The following is an 18,008-nucleotide window of genomic DNA, read 5'->3' as shown; positions in this document are numbered from 1 at the left end:
ACCAAAATCACTGTAATAACTCCCGAATCCTCCTCCAAAACTCTGCCATACACGGAAATATATTCTTGCCTTTTTCTTCTCCTGCACGCGTTTCACAGCTGGTAAATCTTCTTAATTATCTATGTCGCCTTCCGAATGGTTGTTAGAGTCATCCTAGCATGCGCAAACTCGGTCCAACTCAAGCAAATCCCGTGAATATCTCCATCCATGACGTGCTCCCTGTCTGACAAGATTACGTGAAATCTTCCCATTTAGTCGAATTGAAATCACTTACCAATCCTGTTGTGATATAACAGGCTGGTACATATCCAAATCATGAGAAAAATCCGACCAAATCTCCATGAGTTTAATGGAGAATATCCTCCCATACACGTACGCCCCTGTCCTCTTCAATACTAGTTAACTGGCCAAATTCAAGCGATCCAGAGACCCATACCAAGCCTGTTAGGATAATTCAAGTCTTCCCGAAGAATATCAGCCATTGAATCTCCTTCTAGCACGCTAAAAAGTCCAACCCTAATTCTGCCTGCGTCTGAATTATTTTCCCGCCAATTTTGAAATTCAAAATGTGGATGATGACCTCCCCCTAACAGAGACGGGGGGTGCGAATAGTAGTTGGCCAACTGAGGTGCCCCTTAGCCAAATCTGGGGGTCCGTATAGCAACTGTCCTTTTGAGGGTGCCCCGAGCAACTTTTCGAGCCGAATTTTCCAAAAATGTTTATTTCCCAAAAATGCCTACAAACATATAAAACACCAAAATTAGTACAAAATCGAGTGCCAACAATATATAGTATTGAGAACAAATTAGACACAAAATGTGTCTATCAATGAAATGTCTGAAACCTATGATTCCGATGAAGATAGGAAATCAAGTGTAGGGCTTCTTTGTGAAAACATCGATTTGATACTTGTGGCAATACATATATCAACCTCAATGGGTTCGGAGAAGAGGGAAACCCAATCAAGCTGGAAGATTCTTTGAATCCGATAACTGGAAACCCTTTCAGTGATGTTTCAGGATCAACTGGACACGAACTATCAAGTTGTTACAAATACTAGCACCAAATAAGGCACGCCAGAAAACTTCAACGAAGAGCAGATCGATTAGCAAGGAAGCTGAAACTTGCTCAAAAGACCGCCGAGGTATGTAGGATCTTATCTTCGTCTAAGAAGTTAGTTTCCAAGGATAGAATAAGACCATTTGAAAAGAAAATATGGTCAAATCGTTTTGATAGACAAAGATCAGAGGATTCCTCCCATGAGGAAAAAGATAGACAAATCGTTGTTCATCGCAAAACAACTTGATTGTGTTGTTGGGAAAATCTTGTCTCATGTGCCTGTTCGAAAAGATACAAGATTGAGTGTTGATCCAGGCTTCAGAAGAGTTTTTCCTTCTTTTCTTAGTTTTGTTATTTTTTGTCTATCAAATAAAATAAAGGGTTATTATCGACAAATCTACTCTTTATAGGGTTTTAGAGTTGGGCGTATACGAACCTGTCAATAGGTTTCAAACCCTACATTCCTTTTTCCTCTTGACATCCTATATAAGACTGCTTGTTGAGTTAAGTGATTCAATCATACAAATCTAGTTGTTTATAACTGTTCTCAAAGCACTATGTTGTCAGATGGAAAGGATTTCAACATGATTGTTAAGTCTTCAATCAAGGAAAAAGAAAAATCTCCTGTCTCTAAGTTCCTGAAAAGAAAAAGAAGGAATACAAGAAAACCCAGGGTTGTTCCTTCTAACTCTCAGAAGTTTTCTGATGTTCTTGATGAGTTAAAGGAAATAAGAAGGGAGATTTATGAAATAAAGACGTTCGTGTCTAAATCTTTGGAAATTCAGAGGACCCTAATTCAACCTCTTCAGCCAAGACAGTTCGTGGGTATTGACACTTATCTCCGTGAACCTTATGTATTGATGGTTGTCGATAACAAGGAGTTCGGGAATGATAAAGAATTTCTCAAAGGAATTGTTGCCTAGTATGTCTTCTTTTTGGATTAGTTGGAAGAATAACTAGTGTTTTGAATAGCGATGATTGTGACTACACATAGCTATTTTTTGTTTTCATCTTCTTATGTTATCTTTTAGGTTTATTGGTTTTTAAATTCTAAAAATATTTGGAGGATGATGTTATTGCAGTATTGATCGTTATGATTTTGTGATATTGCAATTTGATTATGGGATGTGTATTGTTTGTGTCCGTGAACTTGAAGGTCCCATATGCTGTCAAAAGTAAAGTCATTCATGAATTGGTATTCGTATTAATGAAAGGACGAATGGACTTTTGACAATTACAAAAGTTATGCCTATGCAGTCATGTATTTGATGGAAAATAGGATAAAATCTTTTGTTTGACAAGGATAAAGTCTATTATGTCATTATGATGGAAAATATAATAGATCCTTGTATGTTATCCACGGTATTGATTTTCATTGATCCATTTTGTTATGTTTTACCGTGAAGGCTCCATTGTGTGTCTTATGTTGAGCACGATACAACTAAGTCGATTATTCTTATTGGCTTTGTTGGTTGTTCCATAAGATGATATATGTTGAGCATTATGAACTAAATTAATCTTCTTGGTTGGTTATTTAGTTATTTGCTCCGAAAGTCTTCTTTTGTCGAGCAAATCTTTTGACAATTAAATTGATTACTTTTGTGATTAGTTTGGTTGTTTGTATTCCAATTAGATTAATTATAAGTTCTCTTGTAATTAGTCTAGTTGAGTTTTCATATATTCTACAAGTTCTTGTGTTGAGTATATGGACGTCTATACTAATCATGTTCTATTGGTTGATGTAGTCGTATATTCCGTAAGGTTTTTCCTTATGTTGAGTATGTGAACGATTAAGTTAGTCGTCTTCGTATGATTACCTTAGTCGTAGCTCCGTAAGTTTACTTATGTTGAGCACCTTCAATTAAATTGATCACTTTTGTGGTTTGATTTAGTTGCATATTCCAATTAAATTAATCATGGTTTTTCTTGTGATTAATTTGGTTGAGTTTTGGATATAGAAAATCATTTCTATGGTTTTTGGTGTCCAATTTAAAAATCCTTCTTTTCTTTCGAAATTAAGGTCGCTCTTGTTGTTCTTTCGGGAATGACATCAAATGGGGGAGAATTCTTTTGAACTTGTGCTTAATGGTAATATCTTGCGGGATGTGCGGCTGTGGAATTTTATAGGGGTTATCTTGTATCTTAAAACTTCTTGATGAATGCATTTAGCTTCGACTTTACGATTGCATCTAAATTAAGTTGGCATGTATTTTTCTTTTAGTCTATGAAATGTCTCTTGTGGAAATTTCATTATGATCCCGTTCTTGTACCTTTGCCAATTTTATTGACAAAAAGGGGGAGAAATATTGTAGTTCACACTACAAATACATATGGTTTTTGGATCATTGTGTAAGGGGGAGTGGTTTCCATGATCGAGATGGAGTATTGACTAAGGGGGAGTGATACATATCACCATAGTATTATTGTTAAAGTCGTGATACAATTGGACTTTGATGTTACATAATATTACTATGACACTGTATAATAATGATCGAGAATCTCGATTTCTCTCATTGTTATACCTACGGATCTTCAACAACGGTGATGCTAAACATACAACCTTTGGGATCATTGGATTACTTGGAAGGACGAAGATTTCAGGGAACGTTGAAGATTAGACTATGGAATAGGAGCCACTAAAGATTATCTTTTTTGTATTCCATTGTCACTAAAATTGACAAAGGGGGAGATTGTTAGAGCATAGCTCGGTCGACCTCGCATGCGTTGCTATCTCAAGCATGTTTGTCAATGTTAGTGATCAAAACTATGAGTCTTGATTTCTAGCCTCCATAGCTAAGTCTCAAACTAGGATAGAAAAGTGTAGTTGAGCTCAAGGACTTCATGGCGATTCATCATACAACGACGAAGATCTACTCAAGGAACCGTGGAACTTCATCAACAAAAAGGTATGTGGAGACTTGAACTTATCTATCGCTCAAAAGTCTATCTCTTCTATCTCCTACTTCTTATGAGACAAAAGTCGTATGCTATATAGACTGGATCATACACATTTGATATTTCGAGCCGAGTATATCTCGCCTATCTATATCTCGAAATCATGTGTTGGTAGCGTTTCGATTTGATCAAGTTTATCTTCACCTAGTGACGAAAGTCATGAAAAGTTTCAATTACTTTGAGAATTGCTCTGACGCGAAACGGTATGTGAATAACGGATATATAACGTCCTCTGAGAATGTCTCAATGATTGGAATTAGAGTTTAGATTACATAACCATGTATTCCTTAATTCGAAGTTTTCGAACTTTGTTGATTGAGAGAAACCGGAGGAATTGGATTTGCCATGTCCGCGAACCCAGTCCGCGAACTGACGGAAGTTCTTGTACCAAGAATTTCTGCTGGGATTTTCCAAAAACTCGTTTGCGTATAAGTCTGCGAACTCAGTCCGCGAACCTAGTCCGCAAACTGGCGAAAGACTCTTTGCCGAGATTTTCTGCTGAGTTTGGAAAACTCCACCGGTTGTCTTAAGTCCGCGAACTTGTTTGTGAGCTTAAGAGGTTATGATCTAAATATGTGCTCTGAACATGAAACTTAAATTACTAAGGAATGCTTTATGCAAACCGTGGCTATAAAGTTCATGAGCCGATTCAATCGAATCGAATCATCTTTGTTTCAATTGTGTCTTGTGTAGTTACATAAGATCTCATAGCAATTGAACAACTCTCTAACTAGTTCATTTGAGTCAATTGAACTAGTTATGGTGAAGAAGAACAAGGTTAATATGAAATGCTCATATGGTTAACCTTTTTGGTTACTATGTTGAACCAACATACACGTACACGTTTGGGCATGGTTTTCTCAAACCCAGTAAACGTCTACCCAAGTGTGTGTGACAAGCTAAGTTTTCGATCTAACGGTTGAGAAATATTAGCTTGAATCTAAATCAGGTTTTCATCTAACGGTGAATATGGATTGCTTTGTAACTAAGGAAAAACCCTGATTTGAAGGCTATATAAAGGAGACATCTAGCATTGTGTAAAACTAATCCCCACACGTCTGTGTGATACTAGTGCGCTCGCTAGAGTCGATTCTCCTTTAACCTTTGGTTTTCTTCTCTAAAACCAGGTTAACGACTTAAAGACTTCATTGGGATTGTGAAGCCAGACCGATACTACTTTTATCATAGTTGTGTGATCTGATCTTGCATCTTCTATCGTACGAGTACAATCTTTGATTGTCTTGAGATCGTGAGAGTTCTCCGATAGGAAAGATAAAGAAGTCACAAACATCTTCGTCTCACTGTTTGTGATTCCTCGACAAACCTCCTGTGTAGTCAGGAAGGATTGTAGAGAGGTGATTGATTAATCTAGGTTGTTCTTCGGGAATATAAGACCGGATTATCAATTGGTTCCTGTTCACCTTGATTTCATATCTTAAGACGGAACAAAACCTAGGGTTTATCTGTGGGAGACAAATTTATCCTTTGATAGACTTTTCTGTGTGAGACGGATTTTTTTATTATCAAGTCTGCGATTTTGGGTTGCAGCAACTCTTGGTTGTGGGTGAGATCAGCTAAGGGAATCAAGTGCGCAGTATCCTGCTGGGATCAGAGGCGTAGGAGTACAAATGTACCTTGGATCCGTGGGAGACTGATTGGGGTTCAACTATAGTCCAGTCTGAAGTTAGCTTGTAGTAGGCTAGTGTCTGTGGTGGCTTAATACAGTGTGTATTCAATGTGGACTAGGTCCCGGGGTTTTTCTGCATTTGCGGTTTCCTCGTTAACAAAGCTTCTGGTGTCTGTGTTATTTCTTTTCCGCATTATATTTTATATAATTGAAATAATGCAGGTTGTGCGTTCGTGATCATCAATTGGAAATCCAACCTCTGGTTGTTGATTGATATTGATTGATCCTTGGACATTGGTCTTTGGTACCGTCCAACTTATTCCTTGTATTTGATAAAGACTCGCTATTGATTTTAGCTTGAGTAAAAATAAAATCAAGAGAGTGATATTAACTCCTTGAGATACTTTTATCTAGATTGAGTCTGACTGTCTAGTTGATTCTCTAGCAAAGTATTTCGGAGTTAGTCCATACAGATTGTTAAGCGAAATATTAGGTGGTGTTGTTAGACCCCCGCTTTTTCAGCATTCATCAAGGAGTTTATAAAGATACAAGATAACCCCTATAGTATTCCACAGCCGCACTCCCCACAAAGATTTGGCAATTAATCACAAGTTCAATTAAGAACTCTCCCCCATAAAATGTCATTCCCGAAAGAACAACAAGAGCGACCTTACTTTCACAATAAAAGAAGGATTTCTTTGGACATAACAAATCACATACAAATATGAATTTGAATCCAAAAATCTCAATTAAATTAATCACAAGAAAACCCATGATTAATTCAATCGGAATACACAACTAAATTACCACAAGAGTGTGATCAATTCAATTGGTCATGCTCGACATAAGAGAACTTACGGAGCTGCACAATATATACATAAAATATGGATTAGGGAAGATCAATACTGCGGAATAGACAAGGATTCATTCTATTTTCCATCACTATTTGCACAATGACATACAATAGACATAATCATCGTAAACAAAAGTTTTATCCTTTCTTCCATCAAAATATGACATAAAAGGCTTTAAATTTTGTAATGTCAAAAGTTCATTCATTCTTTTATCAATACATGCATATCGACATATGAACAACTTAACTTTTGACAAAGTATGGAACAATCATAGTTCACGGGCGCAAACACAGGTATCCAATAACAAGTTTGCAATATATAAAACCATAAAGATTAATACTACAAAAATCATCTTCCAAACAATTTTTTAGAATTTAAACAAATAAATCTAAAAACAATAAAGATGAAAACGTTGGACATAGATATGTGTAATCACAATAATGGCTATTCCAAAATCTAGTTATTCTTCCTAAAAACACAAGAATAAAATTCTCATAAGAAGATTTACTAGACAAAATAAAATCAACAAGCTAAAGACAAAGTGGACTCCTATGCCGAAGGCGAAGATGAACTAGATAGACAATTCGACATCCTCACGAGCCTTAAGGTCTTTGAGCTTGTGATTGACAACGTCAACTGCTTCTTCAGAGAAGATATCATCATTGAGAAGTTCTTTAACATGTGTCTTCATGAGAACAAGGTCAGAGTTAACCTTTCTCAACTCAGTTTTTAACACATCAAGACTCTTCAAAGTATCAACGAGCTGCAGTTTTGCTTCCTCAAAATATTTAAGAAAATCATGAACCACTTCACCAGAAACCATGTCCTCATTCTCAACATCCTGATGTGTATAGGCATAGTAACATGAGGCATTAGGATGATCATCTTCTACTAGGGTTCTTTTCTTCCTTCCCTTGGACTCTAAACCAATACCTTTGTCAAGAAACCCTTTTGCAAAACCGCTAGAGTTAGAAGAAGTCATTCTTGGAAGACCACGAAAATACAGAGTATGCGTACTAGACTCAAGGTTTTTGGTATTTAAATGGTTTCTTAGGGAAGGTAACTTTTAGGGTTTCTAAAAATTGATTCGTGACAGTAACACGGGTACTCGTACGAACACAATCTTGACCCAACACAAAAGGTGCGCAACCAGTCATAAATTTACGACAAGACAGAGTTTCTGCTATGTGAAAAATATCACAAGATTTTTGGCTCAACAAATGTTATATCTCAGTAGAGAAACAATGTTAGAGCACAAAAGTAGCAAGCAACATGGTTGCAAATAAAAAAAAACTTCTTCGAAAAAGAGAAGGAAAAACGAAGAATCACATTAGAGACATTTAATACTTTAGGCAAAGTTGTCTGCAGTTAATAGTTGAGTCATAAACGATAAGAAGACAACCCAACTAATCAGAAAACAATTTTGACAGAAGTATACCCGATTATTAACACGAATTACCCAATAGGATTTTTATGAGTAAGTTCTCAACCCTTGTGATTAATTAGCACAAGAATGAGCTTTCAGCTCATTAGATGAACGAAGTTCATGGTTAAGTTTCTTTTTCCTTTCAAATCTAGGAAAAAATCTCCTTTGATGTGAAAAATTATCATAAAACTTACTGTCATCAAAATATGAGACATAGTTTGAGTTCTTACCAGAAGAATTTTGACTTGGGGAGGATGACAACCTGTTGACAATTTCTTTATGGCCTTCAATTATATCCTTCAGGTTATTTCTCATATCATCAATTTTTCTTCTCTCTCCTGGGATTTCGTTCACATCAAAGGTAATGTTATTTCTAGAGGAAACGACTTGATATTTACTTAGACGATTTTTGTTAAGACATCTGTTCTGATTTTGAGCATTCGAGGAACTCATTGAACTGACTCTCCTGGTAGCAAACATAGGGTAAGTACTAAAACCAATTGGTTTAGACATGCGAATGTCAGTTACACCTTTGAGAATTAAGTCTAAGGTGTGTTGAAGTTGAACAATGGAATTGTTATTCAACCTAGAGTTTCTCTTTAGCTTAACAGGCCCTTTTGAATCATAAAAGAGACATACTTTCTGATCATGAGGATGATTAGAAGGTTTCGTCTTAACATCATCGTTTGAAGATTTCTTCCTTACATTTGATGTGCAACATCCTTGATTAATGGAGATTTCAGGCACATCCTTTTTAATAGGAAGGGATTCTGATTTTACTTCTAAACCCGGAGCTTCGGTTTCAATAGAAGTAGATGGTGTAGAGGACTTTTTGACACGAACTTGAATAGAGAGTTTATTCAAGCGATGATCAATTCCAAAACATCCTTTTCAAGACTTGCCTCAAGTAGGATACGTGAAGACTGATCTTCAGCGTTTTTGGAATTGCAGTCTCTTACTACACCAAGAAGGACATTGACATGGTTTTTCAACCGATTAAATCTATCATCTTGGATTTTAACAAGATTTACTCTCTTCAGTTGTTTTCCTTCATTAAAGGAGATAGACTTTTTTGAAGGATAATCGGAACAACACCTGTCAGTGTTTGTCTGTCTCATCATAACACTAGGTTCGTCTATATTTGAGATTGAAGAATCTTTCTCTTTAATAGATATAATAGAGACAGAACTTTTATTTCTGGTGATGCGTTTATCAGAGATAGCACGCTTGTCCATAGAGTCGGATCGCTACAAACACAGATTTATAAGGTCTTTAAACGTGTTTGCCTGCTCTGATACCAATTGAAAAAGCAGGGGTCTAACAACCACACCCAATATTTCGATTAGCAATCTGTATGGACTTACTCCAATATACTTTTAAGAGAATCAACTAGACAGTCAGACTCAATCTTAATAAAAGTATATCAAAGAGTTATATCTCTCTTTCTTGATTCAATACTTACTCAAGCAAATAGAAATCACTTGAACAGTACCAAAGACCAATGTTCAAGTATCAATCAATTTCAATCAACAACCAAAGGTTGGATTTCCCAATTGATTGATTCAAACGCACAACCTGTGATATTTCAATTATATTACAAAACATAATACGGAAAAGAAATAACACAGACACCAGAAGTTTTGTTAACGAGGAAACCGCAAATGCAGAAAAATCCCGAGACCTAGTCCAGATTGAACACACAATGTATTAAGCCTCTACAGACACTGGCCTACTACAAATTAACTTCGGTTTGGACTGTAGTTGAACCCCAATCAATCTCACACTGATCCAAGGTACAGTTGCGCTCCTACGTCTCTGATCCCAGTAGGATACTACGCACTTGATTCCCTTAGCTGATCTCACCCATAACTAAGAGTTGCTACGACCCAAAGTCGAAGACTTTAATAAAAAAATCTGTATCACACAGAAAAGTTTACGGTAATAGATAAATCTGTCTCCCACAGAAATACCTACGAGTTTTTGTTCCGTATTTTGATAAATCAAGGTGAACAGGAACAAATTGATAAACCGGACTTATATTCCCGAAGAACAGCTTAGTATTATCAATCACCTCACAGTAATCTAAATCGTATGAGACGAAGATGTTTGTGACTACTTTTATATCTTGCCCATCGGAGAAATCAATCTCAAGTCAATTCTTACGATTGTACTTAGTATGATAGAAACAGCAAGATCAGATCACACAACTACGAGAAAGTAGTATCGGTCTAGCTTCACAATCCCAATGAAGTCTTCAAGTCGTTAACCTACAGGGTCTCGCTAGAAACCTAAGGTTAAAGGAGAATCGACTCTATCTAATACAACTAGTATCACACAGGAGGTGTGGGGATTAGTCTTTCAAATCAGGGTTTGCAATCAATGTAGCTTAGTAACAAACCATTCAATATTCGCCGTTAGATGAAAACCTGATTAGATTCAAGCTAATATATTTCACCGTTAGATCGAAACTTAGCTTGTTACACACAAATGAAATGCACGTTTGTGTAGCCGTCCCCAAACTTGTACATCTAGTTGGTTCAACAGTAGTTAACCAAACGGTTAGCCATATGAGCACTTTCATATCAACCATATTCTTCTTTACCACAACTAGTTAAAGTGACTCAAATGAACTAGTTAGAGAGTTTTTCAATTGCTTAGATCTTTATAATAGACACAATTGAAACAAAAATGATTTGAATCACTCGAATCGATTCATGAACTTTATAGCCATGGTTTGCAAACTTGCATTCCCTAGTTTATATAAGTTTAAGTTCATGAATAATCGCTTTTAGAAAATAACCAACTTAAGTACGCGGACTGGTACGCGGACTTAAGTACCCGTAATAAGTTTGTAAATAGTTCACAAACTCCAGCATATTTTCTCGGGAAGAGAACCTCCGAAAGTACGCGGACTGGGTTCGCGGACTCTGTTCCGGTTTTCCTGATCAACAAAGTACGCATAATTTGGTTCAAGGAATAAGGACTTATACATGTATGAGTTATCACACAATGCTTATATCCAACAATGATTATATAATCTAAACTCTCATTTCAATCATTGAAACATTGTTATAGGACTTAAGTACCCGTAATAAGTTTGTAAATAGTTCACAAACTCCAGCAGATTTTCTCGGGAAGAGAACCTCCGACAGTACGCGGACTGGGTTCGCGGACTCTGTTCCGGTTTTCCTGATCAACAAAGTACGCATAATTTGGTTCAAGGAATAAGGACTTATACATGTATGAGTTATCACACAATGTTTATATCCAACAATGGTTATATAATCTAAACTGTCATTTCAATCATTGAAACATTATAGGACGTTATATAGTTGTTGTTCACAAACCATTTTTCGTCAAAGCCATTTTCAAGTGATTGAAACTTAACATGACTTCCGCTGCTAGTAAAGATGAACTTGGCCAAAGCGAAATCTTACCAACACATATTTCGAGAAATAGATAAGCGAGATAAACTCGGCTCGAAATAGCAAATGTGTATAATCAAAGTATATATAGAAAAACGACTTTTGTCTCAAGATAGGAGATAGAGTAGATAGACTTTTGAGTGATAGATAAGTTCAAGTCTCTGCAGACCTTTTAGTCGATGAAGTTCCATCAGTTCCTTGAGTAGTTCTTCGTCTTTGTATGATGATCGCCATGGAGTCTTGAGCTCAACTACACTTTCTATCCTAGTCCGAGACTTAGCTAATAGTATACTAGAAATCAAGACTTATAGTTTTGATCACTAACATTGACAAACATGCTTGAGATAGCAACGCATGCGAGTTCGAGACTTATCTAATAGTAGACTAGAAATCAAGACTTATAGTTTTGATCACTAACATTGACAAACATGCTTGAGATAGCAACGCATGCGAGTTCGACCGAGCAGTGCTCTAACAGTAGTATATTGGCTTAGTAACCGAGTTAATCATGAAAAACTGGGGGTCTAACAACCACACCCAATATTTTGCTTAGCAATCTGTATGGACTAACTCCAATATACTTTTAAGAGAATCAACTATTCAGTCATACTCAATCTTAATAAAAGTATATCAAAGAGTTATATCTCACTTTCTCAATTCAATACTCAAGCAAATAGAAATCTGCGAGCCTAATTGAATACAAGAGAAACTACTCGAACGGTACCAAAGACCAATGTTCAAGGATCAATCAACAACCAAAGGTTGGATTTCCCAATTGATCGATTCAACGCACAACCTGTGATATCTCAATTATATATCAAAATATAATGCGGAAAAGAAATAACACAAACACCATAAGTTTCGTTAACGAGGAAACCACAAATGCAGAAAAACCGCGGGACCTAGTCCAGATTGAACACACACTGTATTAAGCCGCTACAGACACTAGCCTACTACAACCTAACTTCGGTCTGGATTGTAGTTGAACCCCAATCAATCCCACACTTATCCAAGGTACAATTGCGCTCATTACATCTCTGATCCCAACAGGATACTACGCACTTGATTCCCTTAGATGATCTCACACACAACTAAGAGTTGCTACGACCCAAAGTCGAAGAATTTAATAAACAAATCTGTATCACACAGAAAAGTCCATGGTAATAGATAAATTTGTCTCCCACATAAATACCTACTAGTTTTTGTTCCGTCTTTTGATAAATCAAGGTGAACAAGAACCAATTGATAACCCTGACTTATATTTCCGAAGAACAACCTAGAATTATCAATCACCTCACAATAATCTTAATCGACTAGCGAAAGAAGATATTGCGGAATCACAAACGATGATGAGAAGGTGTTTGTAACTTCTTTTATATCGTGCCTATCGGAGAAATCAATCTCAATCCAATCTTATGATTGTACTCAAATATGATAGAAACAGCAAGATCAGATCATACAACTACAAAGAGAATAGTTGGGTTTGGCTTCACAATCCCATGAAGTCTTCAAGTCGTTAACCTATAGGGTCTCGAGAAGAAACCTAAGGTTAAAGGAGAATCGACTCTAGCTAATACAACTAGTATCACACACGAGGTGTGGGGATTAGGTTTTCCAGTTGTTAGAGTTCTCCTTTATATAGACTTTCAAATCAGGGTTTGCAATCAATGTTAGCTTGGTAACAAAGCATTCAATATTCACCGTTAGATGAAAACCTGATTAGATTCAAGCTAATATCTTTCAACCGTTAGATCGAACTTAGTATGTTACACACAAATGAATGCACGTTTATTTAGGTTTATGTAACCGTACCCAAACATGCACACTTAGTTGGTTCAACAGTAGTTAACCAAATGCCTAGCCATATGAGCACTTCCATATCAACCATATTCTTCTTTACCACAACTAGTTCAAATGACTCAATGAACTAGTTAGAGAGTTGTTCAATTGCTTAGATCTTATAGAAGTATACAAGACACAATCGAAGCAAAAACGTTTTGATTCACTCGAATCAGTTCATGAACTTTATAGCCACGGTTTGGAAATATGCATTCCTTAGTTTATATAAATTTAAGTTCACGAATAACCGTTTTTAGAAAATAACCAACTTAAGTACGCATAATGCTACGCGGACTTAAGTACCCGGAATAAGTTTGTTTTCCGCCACCAGAAATTCACGGGACGTGAACTTCCGACAGTGCATGTACTGGTACACGGACTTCAGTTCCAGTTTTCCTGAGCAGCAAAGCACACATACTTTGGTTCAAGGAATAAGGACTTACACACATATGTGTTACCACACAATGTTTATATCCTTCCAAGGTTATATATTATAAACTCTCATTTCAATCATTGAAACATTCTTAGAGGACGTTATATAGTTGTTGTTCACAAACCATTTTTCGTCAAAGCCATTTTCAAGTAATTGAAACTAATATGACTTTCGTCATTAGTAAAGATGAACTTGGCCAAAGCGAAAGCTTACCAACACATATTTCTAGAAATAGATAAACCGGCTCGAAATAGCAAATGTGTATAATCAAAGTCTATATAGCAATACGACTTTTGTCTCTAGACATGAGATATAGTAGATAGGCTTTTGAGTGATAGATAAGTTCAAGTCTCCACATACCTTTTAGTCGATGAAGTTCCACCAGTTCCTAGAGTAGTTGTTCGTCTTTGTATAATGATCGCCATGGAGTCTTGAGCTCAACTACACTTTGTATCCTGGTCCGAGACTTAGCTATAAGTAGACTAGAAATCAAGACTGAAAAAGTGGGGGTACAACAACCACACCCAACAATTCGATTAGCAATCTGTATGGACAAACTCTAATATACTTTTTAGAGAATCAACTAGACAGTCAGACTCAATCTAGATAAAAGTATATCAAAGAGTTTATATCTCAATCTCTCGATTTGATCTTTACTCAAGCAAATAGAAATCTGCGAGTCTTTATCAAAGAGAGATAACTTGGATGGTACCAAAGACCAATATCCAAGTGTCAATCAATTTAAATCAACAACCAAAAGGTCGGATATTCTAATTGATTGAACAACGCACAACCTGTGATATATCAATTATATAAACAAATATAATGTGGAATAGAAATAACACAGACACCAAAATTTTTTTAACGAGGAAACCGCAAATGCAGAAAAACCCCGGGACCTAGTCCAGATTGAACACACATTGTATTAAGCCGCTACAGACACTAGCCAACTCCAAATTAACTTCGGTCTGGACTGTAGTTGAACCCCAATCAATTTCACACTGATCCAAGGTACAGTTATGCGCCTACGCCTGTGATCCCAGCATGACACTACGTACTTGATTCTCTTAGCTGATCTCACCCACAACTAAGAGTTGCTACGACCCAAAGTCGAAGACTTTAATAAACTAATTTGTATCACACAGAAAAGTCTACGGTAATAGATAAATCTGTCTTCCACGAATATGCCTACGAGTTTTGTTCTGTCTTTTGATAAATCAAGGTGAACAGGAACCAATCAATAAACCGGTCTTATATTCCCGAAGAACAGCCTAGTATTATTGATCATCTCACAATAATCTTAATCGACGCAACGAAAAAAAGATATTGTGGAATTACAAACGATGAGACGAAGTGTTTGTGATTACTTTTCTATCTTGCCTATCGGAGATATAAAATCTCGAGCCAATTATTACAATTGTACTCGTAAATATATAAGATGCAAGATTAGATCACACAACTACAAGAAAAGTAGTATCGGTCTGGCTTCACAATCCCAATGAATTCTTTAAGTCGTTAACCTGGTTTAGAAGAAGAAACCAAAGGTTAAAGGAGAGTCGACTCTAGCTATGCAATTAGTATCACACGTAAGGTGTGGGGATTAGGTTTCCCAGTTGCTAGAGTTCTCCCTTATATAGTTTTCAAATCAGGGATTGCAATCAATGTTGGCTTGGTAGCAAAGCATTCAATATTCACCATTATATGAAAACCTGATTAGATTCAAGCTAATATTTCTCAATCGTTCGATCGAAAACTTAGCTTGTTACACACAAATGAAATGTCCAATTTGGGTTTACGAACCGCTCCCAAACATTAACACTTGTTGGTTCAACAATAGTTAACCAAATGATTAGCCATTTGATTACTTTCATATCAACAATATTTTTCTTCACCATAACTAGTTCAAATGACTCAAATGAACTAGTTAGAGAGTTGTTCAATTGCTTAGATCTTATGTAACTACACAAGACACAATCGAAGCAAAAACGGTTTGATTCACTCGAATCGGTTCATGAACTTTATAGCCACGGTTTGAAAAAGCATTACTTAGTTTAAATAAACATGAGTTCAAGAACAACCGGTTTTAGATATAACCTTCTTAAGTTCGCGGACTGGGTTCGCGGACTTAAGCTCATGGAAGGAGTTCACAAACTCCGGCAGAAATTCTCGGGTCGAGAACTTCCGCCAGTTCGCAGACTTGGCTCGCGCCACTTCCATTTATCTTGATCAACAAAGTTCGCAAACTTTGGTTCAAGGAAATAAGGACTTATACATATATGTGTTTCCACAACAATGCTTATATCCTACCAATGTTTATGTAATCTAAACTCTCATTTCAATCATTGAAACATTCTCAGAGGACGGATATAGCCGTTATTCACAGACCATTTTTCGTCAGAGCAATTTTCAAAGTGATTGAAACATAACATGACTTTCATCACTAGGTAAAGATGAATTCAGCTAAAGCGAAAGCTTACCAATACATATATCGAGAAATAGATAGGCGAGGTAAACTCGGCTCGAAATAGCAAATGTGCATAATGAAAGTCTATATATCAAAACGACTTTTGTCTCAAGAGTAGGAGATAGAATAGATAGACTTTTGAGTAACATATAAGTTCAAGTCTCCACATACCTTTTAGTCGATGAAGATCCACCAGTTCCTTGAGTAGTCCTTCGTCTTGTATGATGATTGCCATGGAGTTCTTGAGCTCAACTACACTTTCTATCCTAGTTCTATACCTTTAGCTATGTAGGCTAGAAATCAAGACTTATAGTTTTGATCACTAACATTGACAAACATGTTTGAGATAGCAACGCATGCGAGTTCGACCGAGCAATGCTCTAATAAAGACTTATAGTTTTGATCACTAACATTGACAAACATGCTTAAGATAGCTACGCATGCGAGTTCGACCGAGCAGTGCTCTAACAAATCAGTCTCCATGATACTCAATTATTCTCTCAAAATATTATTTTATTGTGTTGCTAATTATTATCCCAATTTACAATTTTTGGTGTATTGTTCACCTTCCTTGAATACCAAAAGTTTGGAAATTTATTGCAGTATTTCTTACCCACTTTTAGTGCACTTTATTGCCTTGTAGTAGTGGATGCGTGGATAAACATGAGAGTAATTTACCATTTTACCGGTTTTCACCTTTTCATTTTCCTTATCTTTTTAGCATAAAAGGAAAGCTATGTGAAACTTACTCATTATTTCTCAGCTTTCAGTTTGCCTTCAGAGGATTTCCTTTTTATCTCCCCTGGATCTTCAAATTCTCCATCTTTTTCTAGATCTTTGAATTCTCATCCTCCAAACCTTATTGACATCTCATTTTTTTTTAATAAAAAAATCGATGGCTTCCAACATTTCCACTTTTGGATGTTACCGAAATTATTTAGGATTACTGCCTTCCTTCTAATATTCTTGTCCGTTCACCTTCTTCTTCTCTGATCCGTGATGTTACAAACTATGGAGAAGATAAACTCCTTATTCCGGAGTCTCATCTGGTATGTGGTTTTAGAATTCATTTTTCTTCTCTAGTCTATTAGTGTCTTCGTCTCATGGACTTTGCTCCAATGTACATGGAATTAGAGTTTTATTCTTTTATGAATAAAATTATTGAAGCCAACAAGGGTTTGGCTAAGAGACAGAAAATTACCACCTTCCAATTAAAATCCCAGTTTTCTTGTTCTGTGAACAAGGACTCTGGCCTGAAGAATGTCTTTTATGTTGGTCCTAGAACCAACCCTGAGTTTCTCCTTGATAAAGAGGTTCTCTTTAATGTCAGGAACGGCGTTACTGATAATGATAAACATCTGCTTACCTTTTCTGACCTTTGGGAGTGTGGTCGTGCTCCTTTGGCTGGTGAACTTCCCCCGAGGACTCATATGTCATGTTCTTTTTCCCTTTACTTTTATTTTTAGAGAGAAAAAAAGTTCTGTTAAAGAGTCCTAGAGCAAGAAAGTCAAAAACTTGTTCAACCGGATACCAGTGACCTCGATTATTGGGATGGATACGGTAGTCTGTACAAGCCTATTACTATCAGCGCTGAAGCTACAAAGTTCGTATTGAGCTTTCCTCGCACTGCTGATGTTAGAGCATTTCTCGGTCGAACTCACAAGTGTTGCTATATCAAGCTTGTTGTCAAATTTAGTTGTCAAAACTATACCTTGATTTCTAGTATACAATTAGTTAAGTCTCATATTAGGATGGAAATGTAGTTGAGAAACGGACATCACGGAAGTCATCATTGCGTTCTACCATTTGAAGGCGAAGATAAACCGAAGCTTTTGGAGAACTTCTTCAACAAAAGGTAAGTGAAGACTGAAACACCTGTTTCTCAAGTTATATTCATCTTTCTATCTCTGAGACATTGTCGCATAA

This window comes from Papaver somniferum, chromosome 9, assembly GCF_003573695.1.
Source record: "Papaver somniferum cultivar HN1 chromosome 9, ASM357369v1, whole genome shotgun sequence".
NCBI lineage: Eukaryota > Viridiplantae > Streptophyta > Magnoliopsida > Ranunculales > Papaveraceae > Papaver > Papaver somniferum.
This window is presented reverse-complemented; position numbering follows the sequence as displayed.